The sequence below is a fragment of the Canis lupus genome, chromosome 27, assembly GCF_003254725.2.
Source record: "Canis lupus dingo isolate Sandy chromosome 27, ASM325472v2, whole genome shotgun sequence".
NCBI classification, from domain to species: Eukaryota; Metazoa; Chordata; class Mammalia; order Carnivora; family Canidae; genus Canis; species Canis lupus.
This window is the reverse complement of record NC_064269.1, coordinates 2,308,623-2,326,340: the sequence shown is the minus strand read 5'-3', so window position 1 is coordinate 2,326,340 and position 17,718 is coordinate 2,308,623.

Here is a 17,718-nt window from a genome sequence, read left to right as displayed (position 1 = left end):
GCCTGTGTTCTCCTCTAGGATTTGGATGGATTCTTGTCTCACATTTAGATCTTTCATCCATTTTGAGTTTATCTTTGTGTCTGGTGTAAGAGAATGGGATAGTTTCATTCTTCTGCATGTGGCTGCCCAATTTCCCCAACACCATTTATTGAAGAGACTGTCCTTTTCCCAGTGGATAGTCTTTCCTGCTTTGTCGAATATTAGTTGACCATAAAGTTCAGGGTCCACTTCTGGGTTCTCTATTCTGTTCCATTGATCTATGTGTCTGTTTTTGTGCCAGAGCCACACTGTCTTGATGACCACAGCTTTGTAGTACAACCTGAAATCTGGCATTGTGATGTTTCCAGCTATGGTTTTCTTTTTCAATATTCCCCTGGCTATTCGGGGTCTTATCTGATTCAACACAAATCTTAAGATGATTTGTTCCAACTCTATGAAGAAAGTCCATGGTATTTTGATAAGGCATTAAATGTATAAATTGCCCTGGGTAGCAATGACATTTTCACAATATTAATTCTTCCAATCCATGAGCATGGAATATTTTTCCACCTCTCTGTGTCTTCCTTCAATTCTTTCAGAAGTGTTCTGTAGTTTTTAGGGTATAGATCCCTTACCTCTTTGGTTAGGTTTATTCCTAGGTATCTTATGCTTTTGGGTGCAATTGTAAATGGGATTGACTCCTTAATTTCTCTTTCTTCAGTGTCATTGTTAGTGTATAGAAATGCCACTGACTTCTGGGCATTGATTTTTTATCCTGCCACGCTACCAAATTGCTGTATGTGTTCTAGCAATCTTGGGGTAGAGACTTTTGGGTTTTCTATGTAGAGTATCATGTCATCGGCGAAGAGGGAGAGTTTGACTTCCTCTTTGCCAATTTGAATGCCTTTAATGTCTTTTTGTTGTCTGATTGCTGAGGCTAGGACTTCCAGTACTATGTTGAATAGCAGTGGTGAGAGTGGACATCCCTGTCGTGTTCCTGATCTTAGGGGAAAGGCTCCCAGTGCTTCCCCATTGAGAATGATATTTGCTGTGGGCTTTTCATAGATGGCTTTTAAGATGCTGAGGAATGTTCCCTCTATCCCTACACTCTGAAGAGTTTTGATCAGGAATGGATGCTGTATTATGTCACATGCTTTCTCTGCATCTATTGAGAGGATCCTATGGTTCTTGTTTTTTCTCTTGCCGATATGATGAATCACACTGATTGTTTTACGAGTGTTGAACCAGCCTTGTGTCCCAGGGATAAATCCCACTTGGTCTTGGTGAATAATCTTCTTAATGTACTGTTGGATCCTATTGGCCAGTATTTTGTTGAGAATTTTTGCATCTATGTTCATCAGGGATATTGGTCTATAATTCTCCTTTTTGGTGGGGTCTTTGTCTGGTTTTGGAATTAATGTAATGCTGCCTCATAAAACGAGTTTGGACATATTCCATCCCTTTCTATCCGTCGGAACAGCATTAGTAGAAAAGGTATTATTTCTTCTTTAACCATTTGATAGAATTCCCCTGGGAAGCCATCTGGCCCTGGACTTTTGTGTCGTGGGAGGTTTTTGATGATGACTGCTTCAATGTCCTCCCTGGTTATTGGCCTGTTCAGGTTTTCTGTTTCTTCCTGTTCCAGTTTTGGTAGTTTGTGGTTTTCCAGAAATGCTTCCATTTCTTCTATATTACATAATTTATTGGCGTGTAGCTGCTCATAATATGTTTTTAAAATCGTTTGTATTGGGATCCCTGGGTGGTGCAGCGGTTTAGCGCCTGCCTTTGGCCCAAGGCGTGATCTTGGAGACCTGGGATCGAATCCCACGTCAGGCTCCTGGTGCATGGAGCCTGCTTCTCCCTCTGCCTCTGTGTGTGTGTGTGTGTGTGTGTGTGTGTGTGTGTGTGTGACTATCATAAATAAATAAAAATTAAAATCGTTTGTATTTCCTTGGTATTGGTTGTGATCTCACCTTTTTTATTCGTGATTTTATTAATTTGAGTCTTTTCTCTTTTTAATAAGGCTGGCTAATGGTTTGTCTATCTTCTTAATTCTTTCAAAGAACCAACTCTTGGTTTTGTTGATCTGTTCCACAATTCTTCTGGTCTCTATTTCATTGAGTTCTGCTCGAATCTTCATTAACTCTTTTCTTCTGCTTGGTGTAGGTTTTATTTGCTGTTCTTTCTCCAGTTCCTTTAGGTGTAAGGCTAGCTTGTGTATTTGAGTCTTTTCCAATTTTTTGAGGGATGCTTGTATTGCGATATATTTCCCTCTCAGGACTGCTTTTGCTGTATCCCAAAGATGTGGAACAGTTGTATCTTCATTATCATTAGTTTCCATGAATCTTTTTAATTCTTCTTTAATTTTCTGGTTGACCCTTTCATCTTTTAGCAGGATGCTCTTTAACCTCCACGTGTTTGAGTTTCTTCCAAATTTCTTCTTGTGATTGAGTTCTAGTTTCAAAGCATTATGGTCTGAAAATATGCAGGGGACAATCCCAATCTTTTGGTATCAGTTAAGACCTGATTTGTGACCCAGTATGTGGTCTATTCTGGAGAAAGCTCCATGTGCACTTGAGAAGAATGTGTATTCAGTTGTGTTCGGATGCAAAATTCTGTATATACCTGTGAAATCCATCTGGTCCAGTGAATCATTTAAAGCTCTTGTTTCTTTGGAGATGTTGTGCTTAAAATATATGCCATTTGCAGATAGCGCCGTGTTGAAGTCTCCCAGTATTAGTGTATTAGTGTCTAAGTATGTCTTTACTTTGGTTATTAATTGATTGACATACTTGGCAGCTCCCACAATAGGGGCATAAATATTCATGATTGTTAGGTCCTCTTGTTGGATAGATCCTTTAAGTATGATATAGTGTCCCTCTTCATCTCTTACTACAGTCTTTGGGATAAACTTTAATTTGTCTGATATGAGGATGGCTACCCCTGCTTTCTTTTGAGGACCATTTGAATGGTAAATGGTTCTCCAACCTTTCATTTTCCGGCTGTAGGTGTCCTTAGGTCTAAAATGAGTCTCTTGTAGACAGAAGATAGATGGGTCTTGCTTTTTTATCCAGTCTGAAATCCTGCATCTTTTTTTTTTTAAACCTGCATCTTTTGATGGGATCATTAAGCCCATTTACGTTCAGAGTTACTATTGAAAGATATGAATTTAGTGTCATCATAATACCTATTCAGTCCCTGTCTTTGTGGATTGTTTCTTTGGACTTCCTCTTTCTTTTACAGAGTCCCCCTTAATATTTCTGACAGAGCTGGTTTGATGGTCACATATTCTTTCAGTTTCTGCCTATCTTGGAACCTCTTTATCTCTCCTCCTATTCTGAATGAGAGCCTTGCTGGATAGAGTATTCTTGGCTGCATGTTCTTCTCATTTAGGACCCTGAATATATCCTGCCAGCCCTTTCTGACCTGCCAGCTGTCCGTGGAGAGGTCTACTGTTAATCTAATATCTCTCCCCATAGAAGTTAGGGATGTCTTGTCTCTTGCTGCTTTAAGGATTTTCTCTTTATCTTTGGAATTTGCAAGTTTCACTATTAAATGTCAAGGGTTGAATGGTTTTTATTGATTTTAGGGGGGGAACCTCTCTATTTCCTGGATCTGAATGCCTGTTACCCTCCCCAAATTAGGGAAGTTCTCAGCTATGATTTGTTCAAATATGCCTCCTGGCCCTCTGGCCCTCTCGGCGCCCTTGGAATCCCAATTAAATGTAGATTTTTCCTTCTGAGGCTGTCATTTATTTCTCTTAACCTTTCCTCATGGTCTTTTCATTGTTTTTCTCTTTTTTCCTCAGTTTCCTTCCTTGCCATCAACTTGTCTTCTATGTCACTCACTCGTTCTTCTACCTCATTAACCCTTGTCATTAGGACCTACAGTTTGGATTGCATCTCATTTAATTCATTTTTATTTTTATTTTTAAAGATTTTATTTATTTATTCATGAGAGACAGAGAGAGAGAGAGAGGCAGAAACACAGGCAGAGGGAGAAGCAGGCTTCATGCAGGGAGCCTGATGTGGGACTCGATCCTGGGACTCCAGGATCACGCCCTGGGCCGAAGGCAGGTGCTAAACCGCTGAGCCACCCAAGGATCCCCTAATTCATTTTTAATTTCAGCTTGATTAGATCTAAATTCCGCAGTCATGAAGTCTCTTGAATCCTTTATGCTTTTTTTCAGAGCCACCAGTAGCTTGATAATTGTGCTTCTGAATTGGCTTTCTGATATCAAATTATAATTCAAATTCTGTAACTCTGGCAGAGAGTACTGTTTCTGATTCTTTTGTGGTGAGTTCTTTCTAGTTATTTTGCTCAGTACAGAGTGGCTAAAAAGGAGTTTTTCTGGAAAAAAGAAGAAAAAAAGAAAAAAAGGATGGGTATCCTCTGGTTCTATATACTGTAAATCCCTCAACTTTCCCTGGAGCTTTCCAGCGCTGCTCGCCCAAGAACTTGCTCTTCCCCTGCCCTTCCAGCTGGTCTTCTGGGAGAGGGGCCTGCTGTGCTGATTCTCAGGTGTGTGTACCTGGGGGAGCTACCCTACTCCCTTCCAGGTACATGGCTCAGTGGGAGCTGTTTACCCCGTAAGGCCCCTGGCAGCCCGCTCTGTCCCAGGCACAGGGTGACACCAGGAGGAAGAACAACAGTGTCAGCAGCCATCTCTCCAGCTCTGGAGTCAGCTCCCCCAGTAACCACCTGTAGCTCCCAGTCCACACTGGCCTAGATGTGCTGATCTGCACAGCTTGGAGGGTGCCCGGTGGCAGGAGGGCCCTCACTGTCCTGGGCCCTCCCTGCCTCCACCTGTCCTGGGGGGAGCACAGGATCCTGGGATGCAGCCCCCTCCACCCGGAGCCCCCCTGGCTTCTCCCGAGGCCCTGCCGAGTGCTCCAGCCCTTTACTGAGCTCAGCCCACAGTGTGGGTGCACTCTCCCCGGGGCACCCCTCCTCTGTTAGTGACCCCAGGAACCTGGAAGCTCCACTGCCCCCCTGCACCCCCCCCCAGTTCCCTGCTGAGCACCTTTCGGTCTGGGAAGAATCCAGTGTGGATTTTTAAAGTTCCCGCATCTCCAGGGCTGGGCTTTTCTGTCCCCATGGCTCCCACCGCCCCCCTTAGCCTGGCGGCTCCTCGCAGGGGCTCCTCTGCCACTGGATTCTTGTTTATTTTTTTTCCCATCTTCCTACTTTGTTAGAAGCGCAAATCCTTCTCTCTACAGCGTTCCAGCTGTTCTCTCTTTAAATCTCAGGTCGAATTCATAGGTTTTGGGGATGATTTGAAAGTTACCTAGGGAAGTTGGTGGGGACAGGTGACTTGAGGACCCTGCTCCTCCGCCATCTGGCCCCACCCCCCTGTTCAACCAATATTTACGACTGTCTGACTCGTGCCAGGCACTGTGCAAGGTAGAGACTCGGTGGTGAACAAGACACACAGAACCATTCCCGGGTTGCAGGGCTGTGCTCCCAGGAGTCTGTGGGCTCAGGATCCAGACCCCACACTTGCCCCAGGAAGCCACACCTGCCAGAGGCACCATACTGCCATACATGCCTGACTCCGCAAGCCTGAGAACCTGCCAGCCTGGTGTTTTTCACAGGCTTAGGGACTGGGGTTGGCTTGTCCAAGAGGAAAGCCTGCCAAATTAGCCGCTTATCTCTCCAGGACAGGTCTTTTTTTGTTCTGCCTGCTGCAGGTTAGGCCCTGCTAAGGGTGTGGCCTGTGCGGCATTGGCAGAGCAAGGAGGAAAGGACAGGGGGTTCCTCAACGGTGGGTGCGGCTGGGAATGACCCAAGTGCAGAGGAAATGAAATTTTCTCCTGTGACCTGATTCTCCCATTTTGTCCTTCTCTCCCTCATTTGTTACCCCCAGGCTACCCATCATCTGGGCCCCCTCCCCAGAATAAAACCATAAGCTTTCCAGGAGTTTACAATCTTGTTAATGTACAGGATACCTTGGTTCTTAGCACAGTGCTGTGCCAATAGTAGGTGCTCATAAAAGTTGTTTGGTTGAATGAGTCAATCAATTAATCAACTGATGAATTAATGAATAAATTAAGCCTTTGCTGGATTACAACCAAATAAAACCGGTCAAAAGTGGGTTCAATTCCATTTGAGGTAGCCTAAGCTGAAACCAACTTAACATGAGGAATCCAGACCTCTCAAATTTGATGTGCAGTTTAACAAAATATACATGTAAAATGAACGTGTCCTCCTTTCCAGCAGAAAAAAAAATGTTGTAGAATCACAGTTCAAGAACCAATCAATCAAGAATCACTCAACCAGAGGGGTGGGGGAATGGGCAAAATAGGTGAAAGGGATGAAGAGGTACAAACTTATAGTTATATGATAAATAAGTCGGGGTGCCTGGGGGGCTCAGTGGTTCAGTGTCTGCCTTCGGCCCAGGCCGTGATCCCAGAGTCCTATGATCGAGTCCTGCATTGGGCTCCCTACATGGAGCCTGCTCCTCCCTCTCCCCATGTCTCTGCCTCTCTCTCTGTATGTGTCTCTCCTGAGTAAATAAATGAATAAAATCTTTTTTAAAATGAAATAAAATAAGTCTCAGGGATGTAAAGCACAGCATAAGGAATATAGTCAGTGGTATTGTAGTAACTTTGCATGGTGGCAGATGGTAACGACGCTTATCGTGGTGAGCATTTTGTAATGTATGTATTTTGGGAATCACTGTTTGCACACCTGAAACTAACATAATATTGTATGTCAATTATATTTTAATTTAAAAAGAATCAATCAGTAGCACCTGGGTGGCTCAGGTGATTAAGCATCTGCCTTCGGCTCAGGTCAGGATCCCAGGATTCTGGGATCAAGCCCTGTGGTCAGGCTCCCTGCTCATAGGGAGCCTGCTTCTCCCTCTCCCTCTGTCCCTCTCCCCACTTGTGCATTTTCTCTCTCTTTCTCTCTCTCTCTCTCTCTTTAGCGTGCTCTCTCTCTCTCTCAAATAAATAAAACCTTAAAAAAAATCAATCACAGAATCAGCTTGAAGTTCACTGGGCATTTCAGGTCCTACAGTCTGCCTCTTGCCCAGTCCTGGGAGCCCCTCTCCAACAGGTCTAAATTAGATCCCTGACGTTCCCCAGCTGCTGCCCCAGGCTTACTGGCATGTGAAATTAGCCCAAGGCCCAGAGGATGGCCACACTCAGAAACTGTCCTCCACTTTGCTCCCTCAGAAGAATCAGACTTTAAAGAACAAACTGAACCTAGAGCTGGGCCAGAGCCCCATCCTGGGATTAAACATGACCAAAGCTGTTTAGACCCTGTGGGTTTCAGCATCATTAACCATTAAAAATGGCCAATCACTCCATCCCTCTGGATCTTACAGGAACAGAGCTGGATGAATGGGATCTGTCAAGTGTTTCAAGTAATGTATTGCAGGGGTCCCTGGGAGGCTCAGTCCGTTAAGTGTCTGACTCTTGATTTCGGCTCAGGGTGTGAGATCGAGGCCCATGTTGGGCTCAGCACTCAGCACGGAGTCTGCTTGAGAGTCTCTTTCTGTCTCTCCCTCTGCCCTGCCTCAACTCAAGCTCTCTCTCTCTCTCTCTCTAAGCAAATAAATCTTTAAAAAAATGTATTGCAAAAATCAGGCCATATTTCATTTTCTTAATATTAAAGAGTAGGCACTTTGAAGCCAAACAGAACTAGTTTTTAAATTTTTTTTAATGGAGGTCTAATTGACATGCAACATCATATTAGATCAGGATTACATAGACACAGTTTTTTTAATTTTAAAAAAATATATTTTATTTACTTATTTGAGACAGAGAGAGAGAGAATAAGCAGGGGGAGCTGCAGGGAGCCAGATACGGGGCTCGATCCCAGGACCCTAGGATCAGGACCCGAGCCAAAGGCAGACACTTAACCAACTGAGTCTCCCAGGTGCCTCATAGGCACAGCTTTTAAAGCTCAGCCTCAGTTTCCTCATCTATAAAATTCAATTATTAACGATGCCTCTCTCATAAGGTCATTGTGATGCCTAGAAAGTACTTGGCACACCACCTGGGGTCAGGCAGTCTTCCTTATCAGTGTTAACTACCTTCCTCTGCAACTCATGCAGAGAATTTCAGCTTTTGTAACTGTCAAAAGAATCAACCCCATAAAATGATGATTCCATTTGCATTTATCCATGGAAGTCCCACAGGGAATGGGCGCACAGCTTGGGGCTGGGTAGACGGAAATCATACTAACTTTGTGACTTGGGTTGAAGGGAAGCAAGCTCAGCTGCCGGCCTACCGCGGAGAAACCAGTGGACAAATATGAGGAGTGTTTACTAAGCCTTGACTCTCAGTCTCCATGTGATAGGACAGTTTTCAAAGAGCTCACAGTCTAAACAAGCCAAACAGAGCAAGACTGTAAAACTGTGCTGTGTGTTGGGTGCTGTGAGAGGTGGAGAGTCAGAAAACAGGGAATTACGCAGGAGGCTTCGTGAAGACACGTGGGAAAAAAACTTTCGAGGAGGGCAGGATTGGACAGAAGGGAAGGCATCCCAGCCCAGGGGCTCACGAGCCAAGGCTCAGTGTGAAAACAAGCATGGTAGGATGCAGAAAACAGAGACCGTGGTGGACTTTTGTCATTTGTGTCTACACAACATCTGTGAACACCATTCCTACATTTTGGCCATTTCCTACATTGATCCCCACGTTCCTAGGGCAAAAGCCAGAATACACTTTCCCAGACTCCTTTACAGCTAGAGGCCAGGCCTATGGCCTAGAATCTTCCAATGAGGTAGACCCTCGTGAGACTCAGATTCTGATGCAGAGGATGTAAGGAGATAGCCATGGACGGACAGAACAATTGAGCTTCTTGAGGAGCGCGATGACGGACACAATGGGGCCTCCATGGGCAGAGGTGGGATGTTGTCATTTCACGCCAAGCATCACAGGCACAGCAGCAATGGCCACGTCGTTGTCACCAAAGCAGCCCCCAGGTGTGGCGGAGCGTGGTTCCAGGTCACCCAGCCCCCAGAGGGGCCATGAGCAATAATGTCCTTTAATACATTCTTTTCCATTTATGTTGACAGAATGGATGTTCATATTTGCAAAATATGAACCCTAATACAATGATGAGCTAGGCCTGGCTAGGGTGGAAAGGGATTGGAGGGTGGAACAGGAGGGAAGGGCTGCCTTTTGTGCCAGACAGAATGAGGCTGCAGTATGGCTGGGTGTGGGCCCTAAAGTCCAGGGAATGAACCCCTAGAATTCTTCAGCCCATAGTGAATCAAGGTATGCAACTGCCCCCCAACCGGAGCAGATTCCAGCCATCGCCGGAGCCCACTTATTCTGAGCCATACTTGCCATTCCCCTGGAGGGAATTAGCTTGGAGAAGAATTTTTGAGAAACAAAGTCACAACCACCATTGTTATCAACCACGGCAGAAGGAGTAGGAGGAAGGACTTAATCTATTCTTGTTCTGCAGCCAGGATTTCAGAGCAGACATTGCCCACGAGGGAACAGGAAGCAAACCAGGGATTGGGAGTGTGTTAGCAGGACTAGAACGTCGATTCTGATTGAAAAGTCATGAGTGATACAGGTGATGAAGGGGAGGAAACAATCCTGGGTTGAAATTCATGATGGTCTGGCCCAGCCCTCTGGGACCAGTGAGACCCAATAAATATTTGGAGAAAGCACAGTTGGCTTACAAGTCATCCTGAACATCTGGATTATTTGAAGCTTAACTAAGTACCCTAAATTCTTTCTTCCCTAGATAAATGAGTGAGTCACTATGTTACAGTATATAAAATAAGAGCCTCATAGGGTGCTGTAGCCAGGAAGCATCCCCTCTCCTTCCCCGTAGCCTCTCCTCGTCTTCAGGATCCCCATGGAAGGCTATTTACCAAATCTTCAGCTTGTCCAGCTCACAAGTCACCACCCTAGACTGAGGAAGTGCTGCTTGGATCGAGCTTCAGAGCTCTCAAGTCCAGCGGGAGCCTACCTCTTCTTCATGGGATCAGTGAAGTTGGGGTCCACAGGAATCTTACTCACCTGACCTTGATGCCTCCATGGCACCCACTCCTCTCCAGATCTGAAGGCCCATTTTCCACATTAAAAAATTATATTGAGGGCAGCCCAGGTGGCTCAGCGGTTTAGCACTGCTCTCAGTCCAGGGCGTGATCCTGGAGTCCCAGGATCGAGTCCCACGTCGGGCTCCCTGCATGGAGCCTGCTTCTCCCTCTGCCTGTGTCTCTGCCTCTCTCTCTTCTGTGTCTCTCATGAATGAATGAATGAATGAATGTCTTTAAAAAATTATATTGAAAAAAAATTATATTGACCTTCATATTGGTTAGAACTTATATTTCCAGTATCATTTGAGAACCTATATTTATACTATGAACTCAAAAATGCTTTTAAATAAAATTACATTTTATAATTGCATACACTTCAGAATGGTAATACACATGCATGAAAGACATTTGATGGGACCCTTGGATGGCTCAGCGGTTAGGCGCCCACCTTCAGCCCAGGGAGTGATCCTGGAGTCTCGGGATCGAGTCCCACATCAGGCTCCTTGCAGGGAGCCTACTTCTCCCTCTGCCTGTGTCTCTCATGAATAAATAAGTAAAATCTTTTTTAAAAATAAAAAAAAAATTTTAAGGTGTGGTGATGTCATGTGTGGCAAAACTCCTAGGAGGACCCTTACTATCTGTGCTGTGGACACTGAGTGCTTCTTTCCAATGCAAATTAAAATTCTGTCTCCTTTCACCTTGGTCCTGCCTGGGGGAAGATGGAGGCTTTCCTCAGGTAAGCCAGGCAGTCCTGGGCTTGAATCCTGGCTCTGCCTCTCACTGGCTTGTGTTCTTGGATGAGTTTTCAAACCTCTCCAAGCCTCGGTTTCCTCATCTGTAAGATAAAATAATAACAGATTAACCTTCCGTAGCTGTTGTGAGAATTGAATTAAATAATGCACAGCAAACACTAAGGATGGTACCTAGACATCCTGAAAACTGAGAAAACATTCACTATTATTTTGGATTTGTCATTTTTGCATCACTCTGGGATGTGCTTCTGTCGTCACATGAGAATGAGCGCTAACATGAGCACTTCTGTTGTTCTCGAACAATCACAGGTTAATTCAATGAATTAATTGTTCCAGCACCCCAAGCACCCCATTTTCTTCATCAATTTTTTAAGAGATTTTATTTATTTATTTGGGAGAGGGCACGATCCAGGGGGGAGGGGCAGGGGAAGAGGGAGAGAATCCTCAAGCAGGCTCCCCACTGAGCACAGAGGCTGACCTGAGGCTCCATTCCAGGCCCCTGAGGTCATGTCCTGAGACAAAGTTGGAAGCTTAACGGGCTGAGCCACTCAGAGCCCCCTCTTCATCATATTCTTGAATAATGTCCTTCTTCTTCCACAGATGCAAAACATCAGATCTGCTCAGCCTTCCCAGGCTCTGTCTATTCATGAAATGAACACTTGTTGAGCACTTACTGTTTACCAAGCACCATTCTAGGCACTGGGAATGCAATAGGGGACAAAACAGATGACATCCCTACTCTTCTAGAGTCCACACACCAGTAGGAGACAGACAATAAAGAAATAAATACACGTGGGTCAGGCCATGAAAGGCACTACCAGATAAACGCAGCAGGAGAAGGAAGTAGGCATGACCAGGGGGTGCTAACTCAGAGGACGATCTAAGAGGACCTGAGCCAAAAATCTGAACACAGTGAAGGAACAAGGCATGCAAATATGGGAACAAAGGGCATCCTGGGCAGTGGGAGCCACAAGTGCAAAGGCCCTGAGGCAGGAGTGTGAGGAGCATGTGAGGACTGGCTTGGGGCAGCACATCTGAAGCACACTGAGGAAGAGGAGTGGCCTCAGAGACGAGGTCTGGGACAGCTGAGGCAGACCATGGAGGCTTTGGGACACTGAAGAAGGCCAGCCTTCACTCTGAGAAGAGAAGCCACTGAAGTGTCTCAGCAAAGGCCAGACATGGCTGCTGTGTAGAGAGTAGACTATGCGGTCCACGGAGAAGGTGTTGAGACCCACTTCTTCCTTACCTTCCAGGATGGAAACTTGCCTCCTGATTTTAAACAACTCACTTCCATATCCTGCTGTAAGATTAAATTGAAGGAATAGTGCACTTATGGAAAAGATAAATAGGATCATGAGGGACGCCTGGGTGGCTCAGCAGTTGACTGCCTTGGGCTCAGGTCATAATCCCAGGGTCCCGGGATCGAGTCCTACATTGGGGTCCCTGTAGGGAGCCTGCTTCTCCCTCTGCCTGTGTCTCTGCCTCTCCGTGTGTGTCTCTCATAAATAAATAAATAAATAAATAAATAAATAAATAAATAAATAAATAAATATTTTTTTAAAAATAGGACAGTAAAACTGAGAGGGAGCCTCGCCCTCAATAACCTTTTATCAGTGAGGTTCCTCTGCGTGATAGAGCTCTCCTCTGTGTTGGTGCTGAGTCGTTTGTCCGGTGTGCTCCTCAAACTGCAGCTTGTCAAATAGCAGAAGCCTCATCTTGTCCTCACCAGGAGGTTCCAAACACCAGTTAGGAAATGATGAAATAAATTGCTTGAAACAAAGCCTAAAGGGGGAAGAGGGGAAAAGTGTCAAATGATCATTTAACCTGAGGGAGAGAAAGTGAACAGGAAACTTCAATTGCTTTTTCCACCACGTTTTGAAAAGCTGCGCTCTCACTCTCTCCACTCTCTCCACTGCAGACTTCGAGGGAATCCAGTTGGACATAAAGCAGAGGGTGTGATCACAATGGGAAATAAGGTGACCATGGGATCCCATGGAAGTAGTCCCAGGAGATTTAGAAGCAGTGATGGACAGCCCCCAACATATGGAAGGTCCACAGCAAATATTGAAGGAGTGAATGTCATCGGGGGGAGATGCTTCTGCCGGGAGACAATGGAGTGATGGCAAAACTTGTGGGCCCTGAACACTTTCTCATAGTAACAAGAGTAGGAAAGGAGGCAGAGCAGTGGCAAGGCTTAGCATTACAGCTGCATGAAATGCCTGACCTGAGTCCAGAGCACGTCCTGGACCTAAAGGCCACACCCTGGAAGCAGATGGCCCAGAGGTCCCTCTTCATCTCATCCAGAGCTTCTTCTCTCGGACATGTCTCAGCCTGAGCTTGTCTAGTCTTAGAGCACAAAGCTCAAGCCCCAAACAAGTTGTACAATGGGTCAAACCATGGTCCTCCACAGCCTGGCCTCGACCTACCTCTCCAGCTTCCACTCCCACCACTCTCGCCCTTAATAGTGGAATGCCAAGGATGCTAAGCTGTTGAAGGACGCTCAGCTGTTTGGGGTTCATACCCATACTTAGCTGTGCCACACTTCCCTGCTTTGGCTCTGATGTTCTTGCTGCCTAGAGCACCTTCTCCCCAGGGCCCCTCACCCCAGCTCTAGGCTCATACCCCTTTCACGTGGCTGACTCCTACTGTTGCTCTTTTTTTTATGATAAATTTATTTTTTATTGGTGTTCAATTTACCAACATACAGAATAACACCCAGTGCTCATCCCGTCAAGTGCCCCCCTCAGTGCCCGTCACCCAGTCACCTCCACCCCCCGCCCTCCTCCCCTTCCACCACCCCTAGTTCGTTTCCCAGAGTTAGGAGTCTTCATGTTCTGTCTCCCTTTCTGATATTTCCCACTCATTTCTTCTCCCTTCCCCTCTATTCCCTTTCACTATTATTTATATTCCCCAAATAAGTGAGAACATACAATGTTTGTCCTTCTCTGATTGACTTATTTCACTCAGCATAATACCCTCCAGGTCCATCCACATTGAAGCAAATGGTGGGTATTTGTCATAGCTCTTTCTATACTCGATAGGTCTTCTAAGCACAACATCTCCAAAGAAACGAGAGCTTTAAATGCTACACTGGACCAGATGGATTTCACAGATATCTACAGAACTTTACATCCAAACTCAACTGAATACACATTCTTCTCAAGTGCACATGGAACTTTCTCCAGAATAGACCACATACTGGGTCACAAATCGGGTCTGAACCGATACCAAAAGATTGGGAGAGTCCCCTGCGTATTCTCAGACCATAATGCCTTGAAATTAGAACTAAATCACAACAAAAAGTTTGGAAGGACCTCAAACACGTGGAGGTTAAGGACCATCCTGCTAAAAGATGAAAGGGTCAACCAGGAAATTAAAGAAGAATTAAAAAGATTCATGGAAACTAATGAGAATGAAGATACAACAGTTCAAAATCTTTGGGATGTTGCTTTTTTTTTTAAGATTTTATTTATTTACTTGACAGAAAGAGAGAGCGAGCACGTGGGCACAAGCAGGGGGAGAAACAGGCAGACACGAAGAGGAAGAAGCAGGCTCCCCGCCGAGCAGAGACACCCCCCACCCCGCCCCCGCCCCCGTGCGACAAAGGGCTCAATCCCAGGGATCTGGGATCATGGCCTGAGCCGAAAGCAGATGCTTAACTGACTGAGCCACCCAGGCGCCCCCCACCCCCCGCCGGCCCCACTGCTGCTCTTAACATTCTCCCGAAAGTATGGAAAATGTGTCTGTAGTATGTCTGCCTCCCTGACAGTCCATACACAACACACACGCACACACGTATTCATAATAAACTATGTGCTCCCTAAGAGTGATGCCCCCCGCCTCCTCCATGCTTGTCAAGGGAAAGCTCTTAGACGGTGGATTTGCAGGCAGACAAGTGCCTGATGAGGGAAACGCTGCAGCCCTCAGGACTCCATGCAGGGAAGGGAATGTGATCAGGATGAGGCCTGGGGAAGCCTAAGGGAGCCAGAGGAACGAGGGGAGCCAGGAGGGTGAAGCCACTCAGGAGACTTCCTGAAAAAAGGATTTCTTTTTAGAGGATGTTAGAATCCTGCCCTCTGTCACATCCATTCCCCCCACCGCCTACCCCCATCTCTAACATCCAGGCCTACCTACCCTTCCAGACCCAACTTCAATGCCACCTCCTCCATGAAGCCGCCTGTGATTGCCGGCTCCCGACCAAGACTGAAAGTAATTTCACCCTTTCCTGGACTCCCATAGACCCTGTTTGCAGTTCCCAAGAGCATGTCTATCTGGTTACCAAGTAATATATGTTCGTGTTTTTATCTAGACATTAATATTCCAATTGAAAACTCCTTGAAAGAATAGTCTAATTCTTTTTTTTTTTTTAAGATTTTATTTATTTATTCATGAGAAACAGAGAGAGAGAGAGAGAGGCAGAGACACAGGCAGAGGGAGAAGCAGGCTCCATGCAGGGAGCCCGACATGGGACTCGATCCCAGGTCTCCAGGATCACACCCAATGCCAAAGACGATGCTAAACCTCTGAGCCACCCGGGCTGCCCAAGAATAGTCTAATTCTTATTACATTGCCTAGGATGTTTGTTCATTCATTAAACCAACATTTGTTAAACATCTACGATGTGACAAGCACACTGGCCTTGAAATATCAAAATGAATAAACCATTGTCCTGTCCTTACAGAATTCAAAGGCTAATGAATGGGTGGATGGATGGATGGATGGGTGGATTGAAAGATGGTGGATGATGGATAGGTGAATGGCAAATGTTAATCCAAACACTTTCTGCCAAAAACCTCTTCCTAGCTCATCTAACTTCTTCTGTGAATTTTTGAGGACTGAATCCACACTTCAAGTAAAACAACCTGAAGATGCAGAACAATTTTACCTTGACCCCAAGTCAACCAAGAAACCATGAGCAACAACCAGCCTGAGTCCTGGGCCCCATCCCAAGACCCTTCATGGCCAAAGCCCTACACTTCCAGCCTTCTCCCCATGGGCTGCAAATATAACTCTTCAGTCTCTACTTTCAACACAGCAAAAAGATGGAGCAGGTGCTAAAATGACTTCTTCTCTTAGCTTGCTCCTTCCCTTTGTTCTGGGCTTCCCACTATTACCTTGCCCTAAGGGGTAGTAAAAGGGGACATATCCCCCATAGTTATTTCCCTAGATAGCTATCTCACTAAACCTTGACCATCACCCAAGACATGGTAGTGGACCTGCCTTATTTTGAGGTCCTCTGGTCTTAGAATCCAAAGCCTAGGTCCCAACAGTAGGCAAAATCCACAAGAAGCAACACTAAATAAACCCCTCTTTGCCTTATCCTTCAGTTTCTTTTCTTTTCTTTTTTTTTTTAATATCCTTCAGTTTCACTAGTGACAAAGGAGAGAGCCTTCAGAAGTGTTGGCAAGAATTTTCTGAAACCAGAAGGGCTAGACTGAGAGAACAAGATCTTGGTAAAGGGAGAGGGACTTATGCAAATGAGGTCATTGCTTGGGAGCCTGGGAACCTGAGCCAAACCACCTGTGAGGTTATAGCCAAGGCTAGAAGTCAAGAGCTTGGAGAGTGGGGGTCAGAGCAGAGGAACCCAATAAGCTGAGTTAAAGATCTGCCCACCCACATTGGGGGCATTACAGTGTGAGAAGTGATTTTAGGAGGCCTCAAGGCAAAGCATTTTGGATAGGGTAGAGAGTGCGGGGGGCCTTCCAAGGGGCAGGTAATGCAACCTGTGTCTCCATAGTTCCCTTGAACACAAGGAGCTGGCCAGATCCAATTCAAAGGATCCAAGAGAAGAGTGGTGCCTATTATCCCAGAAGTGGATTTTCCCCTTCGAATAGTCCCCTTTGTGTAGCCAGCCAGCTCCAAACCTGTATGGATCATGGCCAGGATCCACTCCCCTGAACTGTTTCGGTAATAGAGACCAACAGGAATGTCAACCAGAGTGTTCTTTATAGAAATAAAACACAAACATACCCACATAGCCACTTCCTACAATAACACTTTCTTTTTCCAAAAGATTTTATTTATTTATTTATTCATAAGAGACAGAGAGAAGCAGAAACACAGGCAGAGGGAGAAGCAGGCTCCCTCCGGGGAGCCGGGACCGGACCCTGGGAACCATGACCTGAGTCAAAGGCAGGGGCTCAGTGAGCAACCCCCAGGTGCCCCCAAAGACATATTTATTCTAAGATACACACGCACTTGATCTGAGTTTCCTATGTAAATCATTTTATTCAACCCCACTCGGGTTCGCTACTTCCACACCTCCCTTGCTCAGAGAGCAGGAGAAATTTGTTAACCTGCCCCCAGCTCCTCTGTGTGGCCCATCACAACCTGCCCCTTCCTGGTAAGTGAACTTGAGAAGTCCCTCCCCTGCTTCTAACCTTTGATTCCTCCTCCCCACTCTGGAAACTTAGAAAAGAACCAATTCAGCATTTTCCCCCAGGGGAAGGTGGCAGACGCCAGGGGGTGAGTCCCAAAACAAGGAGGGGATTAGGGTGGGGTTTATGAGGGCCACTGGGGAGCACAAGCCCCTGACATTAACCCTTTGCTGCCCTGCCCCCGCCGCCCTGAGCCTGCCTGCGGGTCGGTGTGAAAGCCACATTGGCAGGGACTGGCCTGGGCAAACTGTGTGTCCTCTGTCTGCACACAACCAGGGCCCCGTGGGCACAGTGCTGGAGGGACTGGAGTCTGAATGAAGTGCCTGGCAGCCCCGGGTGGCAGTTACCAACGGGGTGGCCAAGGGAATGAGTGTATCCTGCATCTGCAGTGAGAGGGATTTGGGTCAGACCACATGGCGAGCTGTGCAGGAAAACTCGGCTCCTCCAGGTATCTTGGAAGTGGTCCCGTTATGGAAACAGGGTGTCCACAAGGGCTATGCCCAGATCCGCACCTCTGACTATCCTCATTTCATCAGTCATAACCTCCAGGGCTGCCCCCAATCAGGCCGCTTCACCCCCCATCACTCTAGCCCACCTGCCT